At 39.6% G+C, this 19,509-nt stretch overlaps 1 protein-coding gene across 1 annotated transcript in view; it reads left to right on the top strand.

Annotated features, from left to right (window-relative positions):
* lrp5 (low density lipoprotein receptor-related protein 5) overlaps positions 1-19,509 on the top strand; it is a 140,421-nt gene that overhangs the window by 72,243 nt on the left and 48,669 nt on the right. The window lies entirely within an intron of this gene.

Here is a 19,509-nt window from a genome sequence, read left to right as displayed (position 1 = left end):
GAACTTCAGACATATATAGAGGATAACGATAATGGTGAGGTGTCCCCGTCTGTGTTGTGGGATGCGTGTAAGGCCGTGATGAGAGGGAAGATAATAGCCAAAACAGCATATTTAAAAAGGTAAGGCAGTTAAAACTTGACACATTTAAATCAGACCTAAAAAAGCTATAAAGTGAGCATAAGGACAAATTAAAATTGCACATAAATCAGGAAAATAAAAAAAGAGCAGAGACAAATGAGATCTATGCACAGGAGATTCAAAAAAATCTACTGTTCACAAAACAAAGATATTACGAGGTGGGGGGTAAATCAACTAAATTATTGGCATATAAACTGAAAAAACTGCAGGCAAAAAAACAATATTTACAAAAAAAGGACCCACATACAAGAACAACAGTGGACAAAACAGAGGAAATTCAAAAATGCTTTGAGGCTTATTATAAAAATCTATATGCTCAACCTATGGCTTGTAATAAAACCCAGATGGATAAATTTTTAGACAACCTAAATTTGCCAAGAGTAACAGAAGATCAGAATGAGGCTCTGACTGCCAAAATTACAGATGAGGAAATAAATAAAGCAATCCAGGGCTCCAGACTAACTTTTTTTCCTAGGAGCACAGTGGCCCTAATTTAAAATTTTAGATGCGCAAGCAGAAAATTTAGGGGCGCACACCAAAATCGACTTGCAAAGTAAATATTCACATTTTCTCGCATTTTCAGTGTATTACTGATAAATACTTGAACAATAAATGCAGAAATTATAATGTTTTCAATTCACGTTTTATTGTGCAGCAGTTGACACAACACAACAAGAAAAGCACTCAGAGAGCACAGTACTCTGCCAAGGCATCCAACGGATGAAATCTTTAACAAAAAATGACCTTGTGCTGAGCACAGGCATGTGTTATGCATGTGCACGTTATGTATTTATACCGAATCACATGTAAATTACCCTTAAAAAGGTCTGTTGATCAGTTCACCAATTTTGGCAAGCCTTTGTTTTGCTAGTGTTAAAATAACCGCTCCCTCCAGGCTTTTATTTTGAAGGCGTATTTTTAATGTTATGGGCTTTTATTTTGTAACCATTCCAGTGGCACAGGAAGTGTATATCTAAGAAGAGGCTTCTTGACATGATGAAGATGCTGCCGAAAAGTCCAAAAATTCACATAAAGATGAAAGAAAACGGTTCCACGCTGTTGCTGTCTAGCAAAGGATGTGTCTAAACTTAGAAGCACCTAGCTCAGATGGGGACAAGCTCTTACGATGTTTCCTGAAGAAAGGAGTGAAGGGCAGAAAGGTGAATTTGTGTTCAAAATAAAGCTGACGACTGAATGTAAATAAAGGCTTTGTGAAACATCAGGAGCTTCACCGTCATTCGCCCCCCACTCTCACGCACATTGGCCCGCCTTCTTCTTTTGGAGTTAATGTTGGTTGGCAAACCAGCTCATTTGCGCATTACTGTCAACTACTGGGCTGAAATGTGGAGCAGAAGTTTGTCAGCAACAAAAAAACATTCAATAATAATTTTTAAAAATCGGCAAATTTACTGGGCGCGCATGCGCGAGTAGATGAAAAATTTACTCGCACTGTCTCAAAATTTTAGTCGCAAAATGTGACCATTTAGTCGCAGTCTGGAGCCCTGCAATCTCAAATCGTAAGGCCAACAAATCCCCGGGTGCGGATGGGTACACTGCTGAATGGTACAAATCGCTAAAGGTATCATTAATCCCAATTCTGCGGAAGGCATTTAACTAGGTGTTGAAGGAGGGAGAAATTCCCCAGTCATGGAGAGAAGCCATTATCTCTGTAATTCCGAAGGAGGGGAAGGATGACCAGGAATGCTCCAGTTATAGACCCATCAGTGTCCTTAATCAAGACTATCAACTGTTTACAGCTATTTTAGCAAGACGTTTAGAAATAATTCTGCCAGAAATAATTCACTTAAACCAGACGGGATTTATAAAACAAAGATAGAGGAAAGACGGTATCAGGTGCACCCTACACGTAATGCAACATGTAATCAAAAATCAGATAGACTGTAGTGCAGAAAAAGCATTTGATTTTGTCGGGTGGGGTTTCCTATATACAGTGTTGGAGCAGTTTAATTTCCATGAGACATTTATTAAGGTCATACAGGCCCTGTATAATAAACTGACAGCTAGGATCCGGATCAATGGGAGTCTTTCAAAATTTATCACATTAGAACGAGGCTGCCGTCAGGGTTGCTCAGAGAGTCCTCTTCTCTGCCATTTTTCTGGAACCCCTGAGCACTTGGATGCAACAAAATGAAAATATAACAGGGATAGACATGGGGGGAGGGGTACAAAAAAATAGCATTATTTGCAGACGACGTATTAATATAGTTGTCCAGCCCAAATACATCCCTTCCTGCACTTATGAAAACCCTTACAGAATATGGTCATCTATCAGGCTATAAAATAAATATACAGAAAAAGCAGGTTATTGCTTTCAACTACAGACCAAACCAAGCGATTAGGGACAAGTACAAGATCAACTGGGATTTAAAATCAATAAAATATTTGAGAGTTAATCTACCTCAAGATTTAGGACAATTAAAATCCATCAACTACGATCCGTTGCTCAACAAAATTAAATCTGACATTAGCAGATGGAATCTCATACCTTATATGAGCATTACACAAAGAGTGGAGGTGATAAAAAGTAACATACTGTCAAACTGGGAAATAAGCTAATTTCAAAATTATATAACAGAGTGGAAGACTAAAAGGGATATGACACGGTGTAAAAAAAAAAGAGGTGGGAGAGGGAGGCAAATGTTGTCATAACAGTGGATGAATGAAAAGAGATAAATGAACAACAGTGGAGAACAACTTGTTCCTTATCATGGAGAGAACACGGGTGGAAGAACATCATAAGACTCTTTAGAACACTAGCACAGACAAAGTATCATGGCACAGACAAAGTATCATGGCACAAAGTGTTGGAGATTATGTGGAGCTGATAAAGTGGACCATTTCCATGTATTCTGGGGTTGTCCCTCCATTGGCAGCTACTGGCACAAGCTTAAGAATTGTATGGATAAAATACTGAAGGTAGACCTTCCATATACATTTGAGGTACTATACCTGGGGAAACTGGATATAAATTTTACAAGATGGGGTGACAAACATATTTATAGAATAATGCTGATTGCAAGCAAAAAATCAATTACCAGAAAATGGATGAAGAATGAGGTACCTAGGGTTGAGGACTGGGTTGAGGTAATACACAATATATATGTGATGGAAAAGGTAACTTTCTTTATGAGACTGGAGGTGGAAAGACTTAAAAGAATCTGGGAAAACTGGATAGAGTACATAAAACCAATTAGGTCTTATTTTTATCTGATATGTACATTGTGGGGAAAAAAAACCTTAGTTCATAGCTACAGAAGTTGGAATGTTTGTTCCTGTTTATTGTATTTTACTATATTCGCTGCACTGGGAACATAGTTAAACTCTGTTAGTTTAACCGGTCAGAGTGTGTGGTGGAATGCAAAGAACCACGAAGTCCTGGGCATAACTCTAATTTGTGTACTTGGAAAGGTACGATCATTCTTTAATTTGATTTAACATAAAATAATGAGCAAAATTTTACCTTTCTTTTGTTTTTTATTTATGTATTTTTGTACTCAGAAACACCCCACAGTTTAATCGTTTGTTCCTTGTATGATTTCCAACTGATAAATCACAGTCATTTTGTAGTAGGATCGCAATCATGTGGTCGTCAGCAGGTAAATCACACAGTGTTCATGCCATGGTTATAGCGACGCTGTGCAGGTGTTGTAGTATTTTCCTACTCCCCGGCAAAATCTGACTCCCCCTTCGGTGAAAGCGCATGACTTACGTTTCACTCTGTGGCCACTTAATGGGTTTTCTGTTGTACGTTTACTGCTTTTTACTCCGCCAAGTAACGGTGGAGTTATGTGATGATTGGCGTACGTTTGTCTGTGAATCTGTGAATCTGTCTGTCGGACTAATGGATTTGGATGAAATTTTCAGGGAAGGTCAGAAATGACACAAGGAGCAACTGATTAGATTTTGGCAGTGATGTGGCTTATAATCTGAATCCACGGATTTGTTAAGCATTTCCCATTGCCAGATCTAGCAGCCAGCCAGCACAGTGTCACTGTAACCCACGTGAACACCATGTCAGCTACCGACGATCACATGATTGCGATCCTACTACAAAATGATTATCAGTTGGAAATCATACAAGAAATAATTGATTAAACTGTGGGGTGTTTCTGAGTCCCATCAATTCCTGCCGCCCGCTACATATTTAGGTCACACAATGTAGCAAACCCCAGCCACACACGTTAAGTTCAGCCGTCGGCCTTATTTTGAACACAAATTCACCTTTCTGTCCTTCACTCATTTCTTCACCATAAGACCTTGTCCCCGCTAGGTTCTTCTAAGTTTACACACATCCTTTGTTAGACAGCAACAGCGTGTAACTGTTTTCTTTCATCTTTATGTGAATTTTCAGACTTTTCGGCAGCGTCTTCGTCATGTCAAGCAACCGTTTCTTACATAACCACTTCCTGTGCCACTGGAATGGTGACAAAATAAAAGCCTGCAACACTAAAAATACGTCTTCAAAATACAAGCATGGAGGGAACGGTTATTTTAACAGTAGCAAAACAAAGGCTTGCCAAAAGTGATCAACTGATCAACAGACCTTTGTAAGCGTAATTTACATGCAATTTGGTATCCATACATAACGTGCACATGCATAAAACACACCTGTGCTCAGCGCAAGATCATTTTTAGTTAAAGATTTCATCCGTCGGAAATGATACATCAACTGAGCAGCCTTGGCGGAGTACTGCGCTCTCTGAGTGCTTTTCTAGTGTTGTCAATGTTTAAACAAGTGACTGTGGGGGTTGGGGAAAGTATATTGTTTTGATTTGCTGTTACAACGCTTGTAAATTGTAAGAATTTTAAAAAGTGTTTTCTGTTTAAATTAAACTTATACTTCAGTTGTTCAAAAGACATCATAATATTTGATAGATAGAGATCTTGGATTTTTTCAAGACCTTTAGAAGCCCAGATTTTAAATGCAGCATCAACGATTCTTTGTGTGAAAAACTGGTTTCCTCATATTAGGCTGTATTATGACAAGGAGTCTGGTCCTTTTAGATATTTTCTTACATAATACCAGATTTTAATCACATGTCTAATAATTGGGTTGCTGGTCTGTAGATTGTTCACTGTGTCAGAGTACAGGTACAGTCATGGACAAAAGTATTGACACCCCTGCCCTGGAATTTTTCCAGAAAATACATCGTTTCTCCCAGAAATTGTTGCAATTACAAATGTTTTTGGTATACACGTGTTTATTTCCTTGATGTGCAAAACGTGAAAATGTGAAAAACACAAAAAAACAGAAGAAAAAAACAAAATTGACAATTTTACACAAAACTCAATGGGCCAGACAAAATTGTTGGCACCCTTTTAAAACTGTGGGTAAATCATTTTATTCAAGCATGTGATACTTGTTTAAACTTACCTGTGGCAAGCAACAGGTGCTGGCAATACAGAAATCACACCTGAAGCCAGTTAGAATGTATAAAAATTGACTCAAGCTTTGTGTTGTGTGCCTACATGTGTCACACCAAATATGGAGAAGAGAAAGAAGAGACGAGAAGTGTCTGAGGACTTCAGAAGCAAAATTGTGGAAAAATATGAACATCTCAAGGTTTACAAGACCATCTCCAGAGATCTTGAAGTTCCTTTGTCCACTGTGCGTAATATAATCAAGAAGTTTATAACCCATGGAACTGTGGCTAATCTCCCTGGATGGGGACAGTAGAGAAAAATTGACGAAAGAATGCAACACAAGATAATTCGAATGGTGGATAAACATCCTCAGTCAACTTCCACACAAATTCAGGCTGTCCTGCAGACTCAGGGTGCATAAGTGTCAGCTCGGACCATACGTCGCCATCTGAATGAGAAGAAGTGCTATGGCAGGAGACTGAGGAGAATCCCACTGCTTACAAAGAGAAATAAAACAGCCAGACTGAAGTTTGCAAAAATGTACCTGAGTAAGCCTCAAACCTTCTGGGAGAATGTTTTGTGGACAGATGAGAGTAAGGTAGAGCTTTTTGGAAAAGCACGTGCTTTCTACTCTTTACAGCAAACAGAATGAGGCCTACAAAGAAAAGAACACAGTACCTACAGTCAAACATGGTGGAGGTTCAAAGATGTTTTGGGGTTGCTTTGCTGTCTCTGGCACTAGTTGCCTTGACGGTGTGTCAGGAATCATAAAATTTGGAGACTATCAAAATATTCTGGGCCACAATGTACTGCCTAGTGTCAGAAAGCTGGGTCTGCGTCAGAATGCTGGCCACTTCAGCGTTCTGAAGTGGCCAGCAATGAGTCCGGATCTAAATTCCATCAAACACCTATGGAGAGATCTCAAAATTGCTGTTGCAAGAAGGCACCTTTCAAATCTGAGAGACCTGGAGCAGTTTGCAAAAGAAGAGTGGTCCAAAAAAATCAGTTTGAGAGGTGTAAGAAGCGTGTTGATGGTTATCGGAAGCAATTCGTATCAGTTATTTCTTCCAAAGGGTGTGTAACCAAATATTCAGTTGAGGGTGCCAACAATTTTGTCCGGCCCCTTTTTTGAGTTTTGTGTAAAATTATGTCAATTCTGGCTTTTTTCTTCTGCTTTTTTGTGTTTTTTCAATGCACATCAAGGAAATAAACACGTGTATAGCAAAAACTTGAAAAAAACAACAATTTGTAATTGCAACAATTTCTGGGAAAAATGGTGTATTTTATGGAAAAATTCCAGGGGTGCCAATACTTTTGTCCATGACTCTACATGTGAAGAGGGAGTCTTAGACTCAGAATTTCCATTTCTGTCCAATAAGGAGTGTCCTTCGTTGAGAAGTAGAACATAAAGAATCTCAGCTGGTGCAGCCCAGTAATACAACAATAACTGTGGACATTTTAACCCTCCACGATCAAATGGCAAATATAACAGACAAACAGAGCCTTACTTTGCTATTGCTCCAAATGAATCAAACAAATCATTTTTTAATCTTCAAAAATAAATCTGATGGTGTTGGAAGGGGAATGTTCTGAAAAAATAAAATAGCTTCATTTTTTAAAATACTAATTCTACCTGTTACTGAAACAGGCAGAGACATCCATCAATTACCTGAATCTACAATTTCTTCAATTAGTGGTCCATAGTTGGCATTAACAGAATTGTCCATCTTTGGCACAATTTGTATCCCCAAGTATCTGATTTCTTCTGCTACATTAAACTGAAGAACCTCTGAAGTGGGGTTACTTCTTTCCTATTCATAAAGGACTAGTGTTGCAGATTTGTTTAGTGCATAGCCTGAAATATCACCAAATATTCTGTAGCAGAGCTTGAATTGATTCATTCAGTTTTGTGATAAACAAAATTATGTCACCAGTATATAGTAGCAGCTTGTGTCCTGATGACAGCCTCTTTTGATGTCAAAAGGTCGTGAAATGCTTCTGTTTGTCAAGATTTCTGCTGCTGGAATTTTAGATTCAGATGAACCCACTTTGTAAAACTCTCTCCAAACCCAAACCTTTCCAAAATATCAAACAGATATGGCCACTCAACCCTATCTGTAAGGACCCCAGCCTCAGCCCTGCATAGCCCCCTCTCTACCTCTTTCTCTCACTAGCTCTCTCTCACTCTTTCTCTCCCTCTCGCTCAGCCTTTCTTGCTCTCACTCTCCCTCTCTGTCATTCCCTGCCCTGTATGCAGTCAGCCTGATTGCAGGGATTGGAGACAACTGCAGGGATCGGCTCACCTGCCCACATTCACCTTGCTCCATATAGTCTTGATTAATTTTTTTCACACACCACCAGATCATATACAATGAAACCCTGTTTTCCTGCCGGTCGCTGAGCTGTCTCTGACCTGCCTTGCCACAGCTGCCTGACTGCCTTGCATCAGCGATACACTCGCCCCCCTGATCCTGTTTGCAGCCAACCTGTGCCTGCTGCCAGCCACACTCCAGCATTTACCCCTAGCCTTCGGCAGCTCCAGCTTATCTTGCCGGGACCCCGGATTCCCTGAGCTTGCCTGCCCCTGTAGTTTAATCCCACTGCTTGTGCTCTTGTGTCTGGTTCTGGGTGTGCCCTGGGTTCCAACACCCACCATAACACTATCAAAGGACATTAATAATATTTAGTACTCTTCTGACATTATAGAAACCCTGCTTTCCAGTTGTAAATCCATTCTGGTCTCTAGCAGTAATTTCTGGCATTAAATTTTGTACCCGTTTTAAGGTCTGAGTTCAACAAGCTTTTTGGCCTCATATTCTCACACTTGTTATGGGGTTTCCCTGGTTTTGGGAGTAATATAATTAGAGCTCCATTCATAGAAGGCATCTCAAGAAACATTTCCAGCAGTGGCATTAGCAGTTTTCTTTTAATTTTTTTATACAAATCCATTGGAACACCATCTGCCCTTTTTCCAGGTGTCATACAGTCAATAGCACTTTCAATTTCTTATGTGGTACTTTCTAAACCAAGTTCCCTTTTGAATTTTTGTGAGATGGACAGTATAGTTAAACCATCTAAGAATTTGTTCAGGTTTTTAAGGTCTGTTTTGAGGTCTGTTATAGTACCATTGTTTATAATTGGTGTTGCAGAGGTTTTTATTTCCAGTTGTATTTGACATACCAGTAGATTACCTGCTTTATCACTTTGTTCATAGAATGAGTTTTAAGAGACTTGTGGCTTCTCAGGCTGTTAGCCTGTCATACTCCACTCTCAAAAGTAGTAGTTCTTTTTCTGTTTTTGGGTCACTTTTCTGCTAAACTTTTTCTTGGGGGTTTCTAATTGTATCCACCAAATGTTGCCTTTTTTGTACTTTTTTAGTTAGAGCCAGTGTAGTTTATTATATGTCCCCTAAGAAAAGTCTTAAATGCACCCCACTTAATACATGCAGAAATTTATGCTGTATTAATTTCAAAGAACTCATCTATGTGTTTTCCCAAACTGTCTATTAAGTCCTGGTCCTGTAGCCACCTGTGCTGAAAGTGACATCCAGGTGGGTCCTTCGCCAACTTAGTATCTATACACTACACATTGTAGGAATATGATCTTCGAATCCAAATCTTGAAGTTTTTCCATAACCTGTTTAATTTTGTGCAAAGTTTGTGCAAACCGCTGCAGTTCCAAGATATGAGGTTAAGCTTGACTCTTTGAGACATAACTAATAAAGTACAGTCACTATCTGACACTGACTTTACTGTTTTAGGGAGTCTGACAAAACTGGATGCAACAACCTTCATCCACTTCACTGAACTTGTGTGAAAACAATCCCTTTCTTCCTACTTATGCAAGACTCCCCCTACGGCAAATTCTACCGCCAGTGGCTACTCCATATACTCTGTGAGGATCAGTCTGTCACCTCTCCTCAAAAATAAACAGCAGATAATGCACTGCTGCGCCTTATGTTTCAGAAATAAACACTAGTCTGCAATGTGCAACCTATGTTATCCCCAAAGACATTTTAATAGGATTACTTGAACAATTCTGGGGTGGCAACTATTAAATACACTCTCTTAAAAAAAAAGAGAAGTAGATATAAACCTGAAGAAAAGAAATCTGTCAAGCTGATCCAGGTTTTTTAACAGTATCCATAGCTGATATTTTCTTCTTGTCTGTTTTACATTTAATTTTCTATTAGATGTTCTTACCCTTTCCCCTTTAGGGCTGTTCATCATTATTAATATTGAAGTCCCTCTTTTTTTCTTTTAACCATACCTGCTGTAGTTTATTAGTTATCCCGTGCTTATCTTGTCGATGAAGTCTTGAGCCTCCGCCAGAGTGTTGAAGGTTCTGGTTCACTCTTCATATGCTACCAGGAGTCTCGCTGGATCAGTCAGTCCATGTCGAACATTCAGGCACCGCAGCTCCCGTCAAACTAGGTCGTATTCTTTCTGCTGCTTGTGAATCTCCACAGACAGATCAGAGTAGAATCTCATTTGCTGGTACTTGCATTTAATATCTTTCTTCGCCTGGGCAGCATAGGTTACGTTTAGTTTTTCCCTGTGGTTGAGGAACTATATTATTAGCGTTCTTGGTGGGGAGTTAGCATCCCTCATCGGTCTGAGCCATTGTGCTCTCCCCAGAACAATTCCGCTGTTGATCTCCAGTATTTCTGGTATCCATTTTCCAAAAATTGAGTTCCAATTTCATTTAGCAGGCACTTATCCAGAGCGATGTACATCTGAGAGTAGATACAACACATGCAAGGATTTAGTCAGGAGAAGACAACCTGGATAAGTGACATAAAACAAATTCAAGTGTGACAGTAGGACCGTTGTGCTAAAAGGCAGTGCTAACATAACAGAATTTTTTTTGCAGTCGATAAAGTGAAAACTTGGGTTTTTTGTCTTTTCTTAAAGACTGAGAGGAACTCTGCAAATCAGAGTTTGGCAACTCATTCGACCACCAGGGAGCCACAGAGAAGAGTGTAGCTATCGACCGGCCCTGGGTTGCATCAGGCGCCTTTTGTTGGCCAATTGTAGTCAGCAGGAAGGACTGTAGACCTGAATGAGGGAGTTCAGGTAGGAGGGACCTGTGAAAGAGCCAAAACGATTGCTTATTTTATGTGGCAAAGATAATATCATGGGGTGTTCAGAGACTCAGGTGCAGACAGCAAAGACACAGCAGGGTGGATACAGTGAAAGTATTTTACAGAAAAGTCATACAAACAATCCAGAACGACACAAGGGACTGACGCAACTAAACTGCAAGGAATTCCAAGAAGCAGAAATGACTACAGGAACCCTAACAGGACTAAAGAAACACTAAACTGCGGATTCTAATAGAGACAGATAACTGAGGAGCAGAGCTAACCAGGGCTCGGTAACCAAACTAGAAAGGATTAAGGAAACCAGGAGACAGGAAACCCGCTAAACAGCATGGTACCAAAATGCAAACAGATTACACCGAGCACTAGATGCCAACACTTCAGAGACGCTACACTAATAATTGCATGAAGTAAGCACGCAACAGTAAACAAAAGCACAATGCAAACACCAGCGCTATAGAGCAAAACTACCCAATACAGTATCAAGCTACACTTAGCTGACAACCTGAGATAGAGAGAGTGGTAGAGGGAATGCAGGTGGAGGAGGTTTGTGGCATGACAGTCTGGTTTGCAGGTGTGGAGGTAGTTGGGAATCCGAGAGGAGGCAGGTTGCAGGTGGAACTGGTTTGAATTGGCACAGAGGCAGGGGAGCAGGTAGGGGGTGGCGGAGGCTGTAGCAGAGGTAAAGGCAGGTTAGAACAAGGCAGAAACAACAACAACTGAATATTGGCCTGATTGATTAGAGTAGTTCAACAGTCCAGCGTTGAGTGATAGTCCAAGCTCAGCTTATTTTGAGAGAGGGTGATGAGTTGCAGGTGAGCCACTCCCCACCGCAGGTGTCCATGATCAGGTAATTATCCAATGAGCTTCTTGACCTACAAACATTCCACACACACCTGCTCACACCCACACGAGGAAAAGAGAAAGGAGGGTGAGGACGAGGGAGAGGGAACTGCCATGATATATGCAATCTTTACAAGCGTATGTAAACTTTTGTTCACGACTGTATATAAGACCATAGTCTTATATACAGTCTCCAACTCACAACTTGGAGAGCTTCATTATTTGATGACTACAGTCTGTGGTACAGTTAAGCATGCAGTCAGGTCCATAAATATTTTTACATAGACATAACTTTTAGCATTTATGTTCTGTACACCACCACAATGGATTTGAAATGAAACTATCAGGATGTGCTTCAAGTGCAAACTTTCAGCTTAAATATGAGTGTATTTACATCCAAATCAGGTGAATGGTGTAGGTATTACAACTATTTTACAGCTTTTTATATGTGCCCTCCACCTTTTTAAGAGACCAAAAGTAATTGGATAGTTGGCTGCTCAGCTTTTCCATGGCCAGGTGTATGTTATTCCCTCATTATTTAATTTGCAAGGAACAGACAAAAGGTCTACAACCCTTGGCAAAAATTATGGAATCACCAGTCTTGGAGGATGTTCATTCAGTTGTTTAATTTTGTAGAAAAAAAAAGCAGATCACAGACATGCCACGAAATTAAAGTCATTTAAAATGGCAACTTTCTGGCTTTAAGAAACACTAAAAGAAATCAAGAAAAAAATTGTGGTAGTCCATAACAATTGCTTTTTTAGATCAAGCAGAGGGAAAATAATATGGAGTCACTCAATTCTGAGGAAAAAATTGTGGAATCACTCAATTCTGAGGAAAAAATATGAAATCATGAAAAACAAACAAAAAAACCCTACAACACACCAGTAGTACTTTGTTGCACTACCTCTGGCTTTTTTAACAGCTTGCGGTCTCTGAGGCATGGACTTAACGAGTGACAAACAGTACTCTTCATCAATCTGGCTCCAACTTTCTCTAATTGCTGTTGCCAGATCAGCTTTGCAGGTTGGAGTCTTGGGCTCATGGGCCATTTTCTTCAATTTCCACTACAAATTTTCAATTGGTTTGAGATCTGGACTATTTGCAGGCCATGACATTGACCTTATGTGTCTTTCTTAAAGGAAAATTTTCACAGTTTTTGCTCCATGGCAAGATGCATTATCATTTTGAAAAATGATGTCATTATCCCCAAACATCCTTTCAACTGATGGAATAGGAAAAGTGTCCAAAATGTCAATGCAAACTTGTGCATTTATTGAAGATGTAAAGACAGCCATCTCCCCATCTCCCCTTTCCCTGACATGCAACCCCATATCATCAATGACTGTGGAAATTAGCATTTTTTCTTCAGGCAGTCGTCTTCATAAATCTCATTGGAACGGCACCAAACAAAAGTTCCAGCATCATCACCTTACCCAATGCAGATTTGCGATTTATCACTGAATATGACTTTCATCCACTCATCCACAGTTCACGATTGCTTCTCCCTTAACCCATTGTAACCTTGTTTTTTCTGTTTAGGTGTTAATGATGGCTTTTGTTTAGCTTTTCTGTATGTAAATCCCATTTTCTTTCTTACAGTTTGGTCATAGACATTGACTCCAGTTTCCGCCCATTCGTTCCTGATTTGTTGTGCTGTGCATTTTCTGTTTTCAAAACATATTGTTTTAAGTTTTCTGTCTTGACGCTTTGATATCTTCCTTGCTTGCCTTTTATAACCTTTCCATGTTGTTTGTAGTGGCTCCAGATTTTAGACATAGCTGATTGTGAACAACCAACATATTTTGCAACATTTCATGATGATTTACCTTCTTTAAGAAGTTTGATAATCCTCTCCTTTGTTTCAATTGACATCTCTCGTGTTGGAGCCAAGACTCATGTCAATCCACTTGGTGCAACAGCTCTCCAAGGCGTGAGCACTCCTTTTTAACTGCAGACTAATGGGTAGATTTAATCTGATGCAAGTGTTAGTTTTGGAAATGGAAATTTACAGGGTGATTCCATAATTTTTTCCTCAGAATTGAGTGATTCCATATTTTTTTTCCCCTCTGCTTGATCTAAAAAAGCAATTGTTATTGACTACCATAATTTTTTTTTCTTGTTAGTTTCAAATGTGATCAACTTGCAATATTGCAAAATCCAAAGAGCTGTCACTATCAATGAAGCAAGCCATCATTGGGCTGAAAAATCCAAACAAACCCATCAGAGACATCACAAAAATATTAGGTGTGAACAAATCAACTGTTTGGTACATTTTTGAAAAGACAGAATTTCCCTTTGGGGATTAATAAAGTCTAAGTCTAAAAAGAAAGAATGCACTGGTGAGTTCAGCATTGCCAAAAGACCTGGAAGACCATGGAAAACAAGTGTGGTCAATGACTGAAGAATCCTTTCCCTGGTCAAGAAAAACCCCTTCGCAACAGTTGGCCAGATCAAGAACACTCTCCAGGAGGTAGGCATACAAAGTCACCAATTGAGAGAAGACTTCACCAAGGTGAATACAGAGGGTTCACCACAAGGTGTAAACCGTTGTTGAGCCTCAAAAACAGGAAGGCCAGATTTGAGTTTGAAAAAGAACATCTAAATGGAACAACATCCTATGGACAGATCAGACAAAGATCAACTTGTACTGGAATGATGGAGAGAGAAGAGTATGTAGAGGGGAAGGAACTCAAGATCGAAAGCATACCAGCTCATCAATGAAGCATGGTGGTGGTAGTGTAATGGTGTGGGCATGTATGGCTGCCAATGGAACTGGTTCTCTTATATTTATTGATGAAGCCTGCACTTAAAGCATATCTTGAGTGTTTCATTTTAAATCCATTGTGGTGCTGTACAAAATGCTGAAAATTGTGTCAAAGTCACAATATTTATGGACTTGACTGTAGGTTGTGTGAAGGTAGTCTGAAATCCATTGCCAGTGGAGCATTTCCAATTCTAATTTGAACCCTTGGCCATGCCTTCTGTACCCGTTGGACATTAGCGTATATTTATTTGTGTTTAGCGCTAATTTCAAGGCATAAATAGGTTTTCTAGTGTTTTTGTCAAACAGAAAATTTATGGAGTTTTAACCCCCGATTGACAATATCCTGTGTGTGAGAGAGAGAGAGAGAGAGAGAGAGAGAAAGAGAGAGAGAGAGAATGAAGTGTTTGTTAGGATCCATGGGTTTCCCCTCTCCTTTCTTTGTTTCTCATTTCATTTAAAGTACATTTCATTTATTTTTATTAAAGAGGCTTTCAAAGTTGCAACATTTTTGATAAGCTTTCATGTATGTTGTCCAAGCATCATAATACAGTTCATTGAGCTTTCTCTTTCAGTGTATTATGCTATGCTGAACCTCGTGCAATTATGGTTTTACCAATGTAGGTATAACTCATACTATGTTTAATTATATGAACATAGTACGAGTAGTACTATGAAAAGTACTGTATTTTATTACAGTAAAATAGTACCAGTTTTTCCATTCCATGCACATTCTCCTGGGCCTGGAAATATGGAGTTTCTGAATATATAGAAGTATATAAATAGCCTGTGGTCTGTGGTCAGATGAAACTATGCAAGAAAATCCTTCATGTTAGCCTGCTAGTGCTTACTTATTTTGCGATTGTTGTGATGACTTTTCCATCTGCATATAAAAGCAATCCAGAAAGCCTTCAGTTTCTCAGATGCTGGGAGTGCATGAAGTCTTGTGTGCATGTGAACCCTCTTGCAGCTGCTGAAGCGGAGATTACATAGGATTATGCACATTTTTAGCTGGACAACCATTGCTTCTTTAGTTTCTACATAGAAATGGAACAAAATTTTGACTAATCTGTAAAGGTGGGAGGTCATATAGTTATAGCATGATAAGCTGAATGGCAGGAGGAAGTGTTTTTATATTCTTGCAACTTTTATTTCCCATTTCCAAGTTTACACAAAACACAATCAAAACCTATTTCCACCATATGGGACCTTTAACTTCGACAAAGGTCTGTTATCATCGCTTTTGTTTCACTCATATCAATAGATCCTACTACCTTAAGGCTTGCTGTACACTCCACAATATAACTACTTCCAAGCATTCAGTTTTACTGTATCTGTTTGTCATGCACATAGTGTCTAGCAAACTGTCCAACAGTATTCCCACTATTTATGAAATATCTCACATGGCACATTGAAGAACATCAGGCAGTGTATGACAGGCATACATAGACCAACACGCTTATGCAGGCAGCAGATGACTGTAGTGTGTCTAACATTGAAGTGTGTCTATTTAAGTTGATGCCAGTCTAATAATAGCACAGGCAGTAAGGAGGAGGGCTGGGCACAAGTTCTAATTGCAGCCTTCTCTATTGTAGCTCTGAGTTTCTGACTATAGAAACACATGCACGCACGCATGCACACACATACATTGTGTAGTGTAACGTTTGCACCCGTTAACAAAAGGGGCACCAACTCAGTTTGTCTGAGGAAATTATTAATTTAAGCAAAATCTCGAGACTGATTAAAATACAGTTGATCAGTCTGATATCTGAAAGTCTAGATTCTGATTAAATTGACTTCAGTTCCCACACAGATGCACGAAACCGTGAATTGGTCTAAATGAAAATATTTATTAACTATTCTACTATAGTATCGACAATACAGTGAGCTACACACAGTGAGAAACAGAACGTGTGTGTGCACGTGCGTGTGTGTGTGCGTGTGTGTGTGTGTGTGTGTGTGTGTGTGTGTGTGTGTGTGTGTGTGTGTGTGTGTGTGTGTGTGTGTGTGTGTGTGTGTGTGTGTGAGAGAGAGAGAGAGAGAGAGAGAATCAGATTAACATATTAAAGAGGAGGGTCATGGTGAAGGACGGTAATTAGCGGACGATCTAACACAATGAACCGGTAATTTGGACTATGGTCAATACGTTAAAAGGTGACTAGATTTAGATAATGAAGTTATTACTGACATCAACCCAAGATCAGGAACAGCAAGAACTTAGCGATTCTTACTTTTAGTAGCGCTGTTTAAAGTCTCAGTTTGTCTGGGACGTAGTGGAAAGCCGATGATGTCCTCACGAAGCTTGAACGGTCTGTCTCCAGCGTCGTGTGGTCGCTAGGCAATGAGTCGAGTCCTGAAGATGGAGCTTGTGGGTCGGGGGTTTCCGCCGATGTCTGAGGTGTTGGCCCACAGGTGACGAGTTGAGCCGATGTTCAGCGCTCTGCCTGCGCTTCTTCCAGGGGTTGATGAAAAATAACTTGTTGAAAGATGGCTCTCGTCCTGTTTTCAGTCGGCATTAGCCAAGTAATAAAGAAGGATGTTGAAACTTGAGACCCGAGCCGCGGTGAAATTTAGAAAAAAAGAAAAATTTGATTCCAATTATTTCTTATTATCAAAACAGATTAAAACGTGTAAGCTCAGGCTTGTATTGAAGTTGAGCAGTGTCTAAAATACGTCGCAAAAATGAAAAACGACTAGAATGAGCTAACAAAAAGAACGCCGAGGCAAAGTACAATTTCAGAGTAAAAGTTAAAGAAAACGACACGTGTCTAAAAGAACGGAGAGCAGCGGCGTAAGGATGCGCGTCCGTCTCTCACCATGATTCATCAATAGAACATAAGCAACAATCAAGGTTATACATTTTAACAAATATGTGAGTTATCTTATACATCCATCCATCCATCCATTATCTATACACCGCTTAATCCTCACTAGGGTCGCGGGGGGTGCTGGAGCCTATCCCAGCTGACTCGGGCGAAGGCAGGGGACACCCTAGACAGGTCGCCAGTCTGTCGCAGGGCTACATATATAGACAAATAAGCACTCACACATTCACACCTACGGCAATTTAGAATAATCAATTAACCTCAGCATATTTTTGGACTGTGGGAGGAAGCCGGAGTACCCGGAGAGAACCCACGCATGCACAGGGAGAACATGCAAACTCCATGCAGAAAGATCCCGGGAAAGCCGGGACGTGAACCAGGGACCTTCTTGCTGCAAGGCGAAAGTGCTAACCACTACGCCACTGTGCAGCCCTTATCTTATACATTCAAACTATATATCAAATGTGCTTTAGATATTAAAAAATATATGTCACTGTGAGGATATGTGTTGCCTTTCGTGTGTACGATTATGAATGATACCAATTTCACATTTTACACTCTTAATTGGAGAAAATACACTGGTTATTAAGAAATTCATTCCGACATTGTCGTGTCCTCCGTCGTCGCTGGGGGGCATTGTGGGTCCATGCAAGAAAACTGATTATTTCATTAAAACATTAACTTCTTCCCCATGTCACCTACAGATGTGAATTTTGGATATGTGATAGAGGAACTCCTTACTGTAACTTTGGTAGGCATGAAAACACAAAATACATATCAGAAACAGTTATTTGAGTCCATGTATGTTTCAGTGTAAAACTGTGACACTCAAACCAGGCTTTCACAGGTGGTAAAGTTTTTTATGGCTTCTTATCAGATGGCCTCTCTGCAGGCAGGAACTGGCATTCCTAGGAGAAAAATCAGACATGAAATGAGGTGTTGATCAAAAACATTCATCACTGTATGAGAGTCATTGTCTCTTTCCAGTTGTTCTTCCAAGGTGTTAATGTTCTGGGTGAAGCTTGCCCCCCTCTGCAGGAGGTCTGAGATTCACACTTTGCTGCAAAAGAAATTAATGTAACCCAGTTTTCTCCAGAAACTGTGGATGGTGTGGGGGAATCACAGAGTCCTGCTGTAATTCATCTCGTGCCACTAATGGAGTCCCTTCCCTGAGAAAGAGAAGGTTCCCCATTCTGTCCATCTGGACAATGGACAGAATGGCAACAGAGGTGGCAGCTTTATGTGGTTCTAAATAAACATCCAAAAAGAAAGGGTTTCTTATCTGATTTGGCCTCTTCTCTTGGCATTTCAAAGAAGCCAAGCCATGTCCGCTACAATTGCGGGGGATTTGTTGACAAGACTGCCTGTGTCATTTTTAAGCTGCCTAATAATAGATTCCTTGTAACTGATATGCTCTATGTGTGTGTAAGTATGTGTATACATACTTACACACACACTCAAACATATGTAGAGCAGAGAAATCCCTGATTAATATGTGTATTTTATTGTTATGTTTTCATGTTATGTGTTGTCCTGTGATTTTCTCATCTTTGTATGAGGACAGAAATTTCTGGCCGACAGTTCTGTCTCTCCATTTCTTACCGCCTTGAATCGTTTAGCACCATGCTAAGGAACACAAGAACCAGAAAATCAATAGAAGACAGCATAGTGTAACATGTGAGAGACATCTTTTAAAATGCATTTATTGGATTTTCATGATTTTCAGTGTTTTCACTTCGACAAACATTTGTTTCTTTTTTTGTTACTGTGCCTACAGCTGATATGCTGTAAACAAAACCACAAGGAAATTTAGATATTTCTGTCAATTATTTAACAAAAATATCAGATATGAAATGTTTTATTGTACTTCTGTGGAAAAAATGTCACTCCAATTCTTTATTCTAAGCCATTCTTTGGTGGCTTTCCTAGTGTGTTTCATTATACTTTCAAAAGGTCCACTTCAAGTGCGACTTAAACTTTCAGTGGTGTCACATTATCTTTAAGTATTCTTTTAAATGATGCAGAATTCATAGTTGAATCAGTGATTGAAAGGTACCTAGTCCCCAAAGCAGTCAAGCACGCCAGATCATAATATTTCCTTCACCTTGCTTCACAGTTGGTCAAAGGTTCTTCTCGTGAAAAGCTGTTTTTGGTCTGCACCAAACATGTCTGCTGTTACTATGGCCAGACAAGTCTATCTTTGATTCATTTTTCCAGAGCACATTATTTTACATGGCCACTTTTTGATTATATATATAATGTATGTTCAATGGCAAACTGTAGTTTTGTTCTAACCTTCTTTTTGGATAGTAAAAGCTTTTTACTGACATGCCTCTTATGCATGTCAAATTTGTGCAATGTCTTTCTGATGTAGATGCAGTGCTTTGGCAACAACACTTGAAGAGTGACTTGCATATCCTGCGATATAATCAGTAACTTCCCTTTGGCTGATT

The sequence above is a fragment of the Amphiprion ocellaris genome, chromosome 3 (genome assembly GCF_022539595.1).
Source record: "Amphiprion ocellaris isolate individual 3 ecotype Okinawa chromosome 3, ASM2253959v1, whole genome shotgun sequence".
In the NCBI taxonomy this organism is placed as follows: domain Eukaryota; kingdom Metazoa; phylum Chordata; class Actinopteri; family Pomacentridae; genus Amphiprion; species Amphiprion ocellaris.
The sequence above is the reverse complement of the archived record's forward strand: the minus strand, read 5'-3'. Positions and strand labels throughout refer to the sequence as shown.